The following is a 6,000-nucleotide window of genomic DNA, read 5'->3' as shown; positions in this document are numbered from 1 at the left end:
GTTTTTGGGTGTACCAAGGTTGATATCCTAATGTAACTTTATCAAATTCAGCTCCTTGATCATTTATCATTAGGTTCAATTTTTCAGAGCTGAGGGTAAATCTTTCAACAACAGGTTTTAATCTGTCAACTTCTTTAGTTAATCTTCTGTTATCTTCTGAAAGTGACTCATTGTTTTTCTTAAGTTTATCATGACTTTCAGTGAGAAGTTGATCTCTTTGATTTAGTTCTTGATTTTCTTTAATTAAGATTTCAGTTTTACTGGTTAGTTTCAGTTTTTCATCTATTAGAATTTGATTTTCAATCTTCAAGTTTTTGTTCTTACAAATAAGTTTCTTATATTCTAAATACAAATCAGAAAAGGCATCATGGAGTTCATCAAATGTAAAATTGCTTTCAGTTTCAGCATGTACCTCTTGTGCCACCAAGCATGGATTTTCAATATGATACTGCTCTCCTTCTACACATGATGTTTCAGATTTGTTAGTGCATTCATATTTGTCTTCAAGCATATTCCATATTTCTTTAGCAGTCATGCAAGAAGATATGCAATTAAACTCATTCCTATCTAATGCACAATATAAAAGGTTCATGGCATCAGCATTCAATTGTGCTAAATCCTTTTCATTAAAAGTTTGAGAGAGTGTGTGAAGATCATTTATTATGATTTTCCATAAATAATAGTTTTGTGATTGAATAAAGATGCGCATGCGTATTTTCCAATGTGTATAGTTTATGCCATTAAATAGTGGTGGTGTATCAATTGATTGTCCTTCTCCTAGAAAACTATCTATTTGAGTTGTCATGATCTTTGGCTCTAGTCGGTTAAGACTACAAATAATATTTGAGCACCTGCTCTGATACCACTTGTTGCCCAGTAGATACAACCCAAGAGGGGGGGTGAATTGGGTCTTTTAAAACTTTTATGCTACTTCTAAAACTTTTTGATTAACTATGCTAAGTTGTATAGATGCACAGTGAAAGTTAAACTTAGCAAGGGTTTGATGTATAGACTGCGACTTGATTAAATATGCTTGCAACTAAAGGATGTGCGGATAAGAATTAAGCAAGCAATTTATCTAAGTAAGTAAGTGTGTTAGTTAGACAATAACTAGAGGCATTACAAACACAAAGGACATATAGTGGTTCGGTGCACCCCAGCACCTACATCCACTCCCCAAGACCTCTTGGGAATTTCACTATAATCCTACCGATTACAGCCGGTTGTTTTACAAGCTCACAACCCAACTTGTTGTTTTACGAGCGCACAACGAACTCGGTCGGTTTTCCCAGGCTCACCGACTAGAACCACTCCGATTGTTTTCCCGGGCTCACAATCAAACCCTTACACGTTGGTTTTACCCTCGGCTCACCAACAAACCTAACACCGTTGGTTTTCCCTTTGGCTCACCAACAAACCTTAACACCGTTGGTTTTTCTTTGGCTCACCAACAAACCTTAACCCCTTGATTCAATCCCTTGATTGAATCAAGTTACAAGATATTAAAACAAAGTATAAAACAAAACAAAGCTTCTTAAACAAGCAAATATGACAATATAAACAAATAGAGTAAAGAGAAGCCCTCAAACGAGTTTTGAATATGGAGGAGCTCGGCTTCTTCTTTACTTGATCCTCCTCTGATTTGGCATGAAGTAGAGGATCCCCGAGGCAGCACACGGATGGAGAGGAAGCTTTCGGATTCACTTGGATGCTCTTCTTCTCTCTATTTCGTTTTGGATGGCCCTTTTGTGCTTATGGGAGATTTCCTTTGTAATCTCTTTGAGATCTCTTTCCTAGATGATCTCTCCCACTTCCATAAGTTCTCTCCTAGCTCTCTTCTTGTTTTTATAGCTTTTGATAACGTGGAAACAAGAATATAGCCGTTAGAGACAAAAATAGAGCCGTTGGAACCAGTCTGCACCTCCTGACAATATGACCGTTGGGATCGGAGTCGACTCGCGCGATCAGGAGTCGGCTCGCCTGTTGCAGGAGTCGGCTCGTGTTTTACCGGAGACGACTCGGCCACTGTTCCAAATTTGAATTAATGTGCTTGCCTCGACTGGGAGTCGACTCGTCTTAACCTGGAGTCGACTCGCCAACTTCTGGAGCTGACTTGGCAATTTCGGAGTCGGCTCATCCACTGAAGTCCGTGGATCCAATTTTGAATTTTGTCCTCTCGAGTCGACTCGACTGTCCTGGGAGTCGACTCGAATCTCAGAGCCCGAACTCCCGATCCTCTGTCTTTTGGCTCGTCCAGTCTTGGAGTCGACTCGAACTTCCTTAGAGTCGACTCGGCTCTCAGTTTGCGAAACACAGCCTTCTGCCATCTTGGTGTAGCGCTGCCTTGGAGTCGACTCGAGCTGTCTGGGAGTCGACTCGAATCTCAGAGGCAGTAACTTGGTTTTTCTGTCTGTTGATGGTCGCGGAGTCTCGGAGTCGACTCGTGCAATGCGGGAGTCGACTCGAATCTCAGAGTCCCAAAAATGCTCTCTGACTTTTTCTTTGTGTTCCGCTGAGAGTCGACTCTTGCTTTCTTTGGAGTCGACCTACCAACCATCGGAGTCGACTCGCGTTCCACTGGAGTCGACTCGAATCTCAGACCCGAAAACTGCTCTCTGACTTTTCTGTCTGTGACTCCTAGGAGTCGACTCATACTTCCCCGGAGTCGACTCGGTAAACATTGGAGTCGACTCGAATTCCTCAGGAGTCGACTCGAAGACTATTCTTTCGAATTTTTCCTTTGATTTTACTCCTCCAATTTGAACCTTTTGAACTTTAAACTTGGGCCAATGAATTGTAGCTTTCTTCTAACTTTTCTTGAGAGCTTTTGGAGGCCTTCTTGTGTTCTTCCAACTTGCTATGTTCCTTGCAAAATAAATATCTTTCTCCTTGCAACATAAACATTAGTATCTATACTTCAAGGTTTTGTGATCATCAAAATCAATCTATGAATCAATCTTTGGGTCATCACACTCTCTTGTAATTCTGATTTGATCAGCATAGGCCTCGGTTGGTCGGAGAGGTATTAAAACAATGGTGTGATTGTTCATAACAAGAGTGTATCTATTTTTGTACCCATCATGAATAACCCTTCTATCAAATTGCCACGGACGCCCAAGAAGTAGATGTCCAGCATGCATAGGTGCCACATCACAAAGAACTTCATCCTTGTATTTACCAATGGAAAATGAAATCTACACTTGCTTAGTCACCCTTATGTCTCCACAATCATTCAGCCACTGAAGCCTATATGGATTAGGGTGCTTTAATGTGGGCAAACTCAATTTTTCAACCAACAAGGTGCTAGCAACATTAGTACAACTTCCACTATCAATGATTAAGCTGCATACCTTGTCGTTTATATGGCATCTCGTATGAAATATATGCTCACGTTGCTCCTCATTAACACCCGCCTTAGGTTGCATGTTGAGAGCACGCCTAGTAACAAGCACATCTCCAACAACAGGTTCAGCAACTTCAACATCACTACAATCCTCCAATGGTGGCATGTCATCATCACTTGAGCTCACACTCTCTATGTCTCCATTATCCAGCAGTATCATGGCTCTTTTATTTGGACATTGAGAAGCAATATGTCCAACTCCTTGACACCTGAAATATTTGATATCACGAGATCTAGAGGGTGAATTAGTTTCCATTTTACCTTTAGGTGCAGCAATCGAATTTTTGGCCTTTGCATCTTCTCTTGGCTTTGACACAGATTTGTTGTTTTGCCAATTCGATCTCCATGAAGAACTAGTAGTAAATTTGGAAGTACTCTTAGCTTTCAATTGCCTTTCCACTAGAATAGCTTTGTGCAGCAAATCCTCCATCTCTATATAATGTTGCAATTCTACCACATCAGCTATCTCCTTCTTTAAACCTCCAATGAATCTAGCCATAGTTGCCTCTCGGTCTTCTTCAACATTGGCTCTAATCATAGCTATTTCCATCTCCTTATAGTAATCTTCCACACTCATGGAGCCTTGAGTTAGACTTTGCAATTTTCTGTGCAAATCTCTATAGTAGGGGCTGGGTACAAACCTTTTTCTCATGACAGCCTTCATCTCATCCTATGTACCAATAGGCCTTTCCCTATTTCTACGTCTACTAGTCACAATTTGATCCCACCAAATACTAGCATAATCATGGAACTCAACAATGGCTAGTTTAACCCTCTTCTCCTCGGAATAATTATGACATTCAAACACATGTTCAACCTTTCTCTCCCACTCTAAATATAATTCAGGATCATTTTTACCTTGGAATGCAGGGATTGTCATCTTAATACTTCCCAAATAACTATCTTTTTTTGATTCATCTCTTTGCCTCCTTCCATTACTTCTTCCATCCGAATGCTCCTCTTCTTCTCCTTCTTCAAACATCCGCCCCCTCAAAGATTTGAGTCTGCTTGGTGATTCCAAATCATTCATTCGTGCACCAAGCTTAGTAAGTTGATCAGCAATGGCTTTCATCCATAACTTCATATCAACATCTGGTTGTTCACTACCTTCACTACTCATCTTTGTATGCTGCAATCAAAAGATTAGTTTAAACAGAATAGGTCCTCACACACTCCTCTCTCTGGTGGACACTCTTTTATGGCTTTTTCTTGATGATGATCTCACCCTTTTGCCTTTTACCACTCAGCTTCACCTTATGAACTCTTAAATAAGAACCTTTTGGATGTTTCTATGCAACAGAAAATAGTAAGGAGTCGATGATAACCTTAGGGAATAAGAACTCGCAAGGAACAATTTAATTGGAACTAACAAAGGGTTCAAGGAAGGTTTGAATTGAGAACAATTCAATGGAAGCGTTAAAGAACCAACAAGGAAATTAGAAGCAAAATTTGCCCCGAATTTTTTTTCTTCTTCTTCTTCTTCTTTCTTCCTTTCTTCTTTCTTTTCTTTCTTTCTTCTTTTTTTTTTTTTTTTTGAAATAGCAGAACAGAAAAGAACAAAGGAAGATGACACAAATCGATTAAAGGAAGATGTCACCAAGGATATAGAGATAAACAACAGCGGAACACTTTTTTTTTTTTTGAATTAAACAAGATAAACACACAAAGGATAGATAACACCTGATTTCAGGAACCGGGCTCTGATACCAAATGATAAGAGCACACTTCGGACCGTCCTGGAAACAGGTAGAGAAAGAGGAACTTGACCCTAACCGCAACCTGCCAGTAGAACTAAAGTTATCAAAAGAAGCGTGACCCTAACCGCGACCTGCCGGTAGAACCAACACTATCAAGTTCTAATCCAAGAACAAAGGTGAAGCTCTCACATAAGAGAAACTCTCAAATTTCATTCAAGCGTCCTCCCCTCTCAAGTACAATCAGGTGCTATTTTAAGGCTGAGATGGCTTCAAAGAGAAGCAACTCCTAGGAAATTACATAGCACTACTTGTCATGCATTTTTTACCAAGGCTGCGTTTACCAAGGCTTGGAAAAATGCATGGTACACCTACTCCTAGAAAAGTAACCAGAACTTAGGAAAAAGATCCCAAAGTAATTATAGTGACTTTGGGAACTACAAGAAAGTCTGAATGTGACTTGGGGAATACAAAATATCATCTGAAAAATCACCCCAAAAATATGCACGAAAATCCAAATACAATAGAAAAGTTGGCCTTCCCATGAATGCTTCTTGTCATGTGATTTGGACTTTCCAAAGTGTAGTCTTCAGGTTGGACTCAAAGCATCTTCACCCAATTGTATGAAAGTGACCCAATTAGGTGCAGCCTCTATCTCACGTTGGTCTTCTTTTCCTTTGATTTTTATGATCAGGCTTTCCAAAGCTTGTTTCATACTCTTAGTCCTGGCCCTAATCATAGGACCTTCAATTCCATGCAAAGGATCTTTAGATAGGCTGGTTGTATCTCTATCATTTATTCGACTTTAGTTCGAGAGCGGAAAACTTCTTTTCCACTGCACATACTGCTCCGGCCGAGGTATTAAGAATTCAGTCTCATAAATCATATAAGACCACTCCTTAT

Source organism: Phoenix dactylifera, chromosome 6, assembly GCF_051530095.1.
Source record: "Phoenix dactylifera cultivar Ajwa chromosome 6, Ajwa_hap1_PhDact_Kaust_v1.1, whole genome shotgun sequence".
Taxonomy (NCBI): Eukaryota; Viridiplantae; Streptophyta; class Magnoliopsida; order Arecales; family Arecaceae; genus Phoenix; species Phoenix dactylifera.
The sequence above is the reverse complement of the archived record's forward strand: the minus strand, read 5'-3'. Positions refer to the sequence as shown.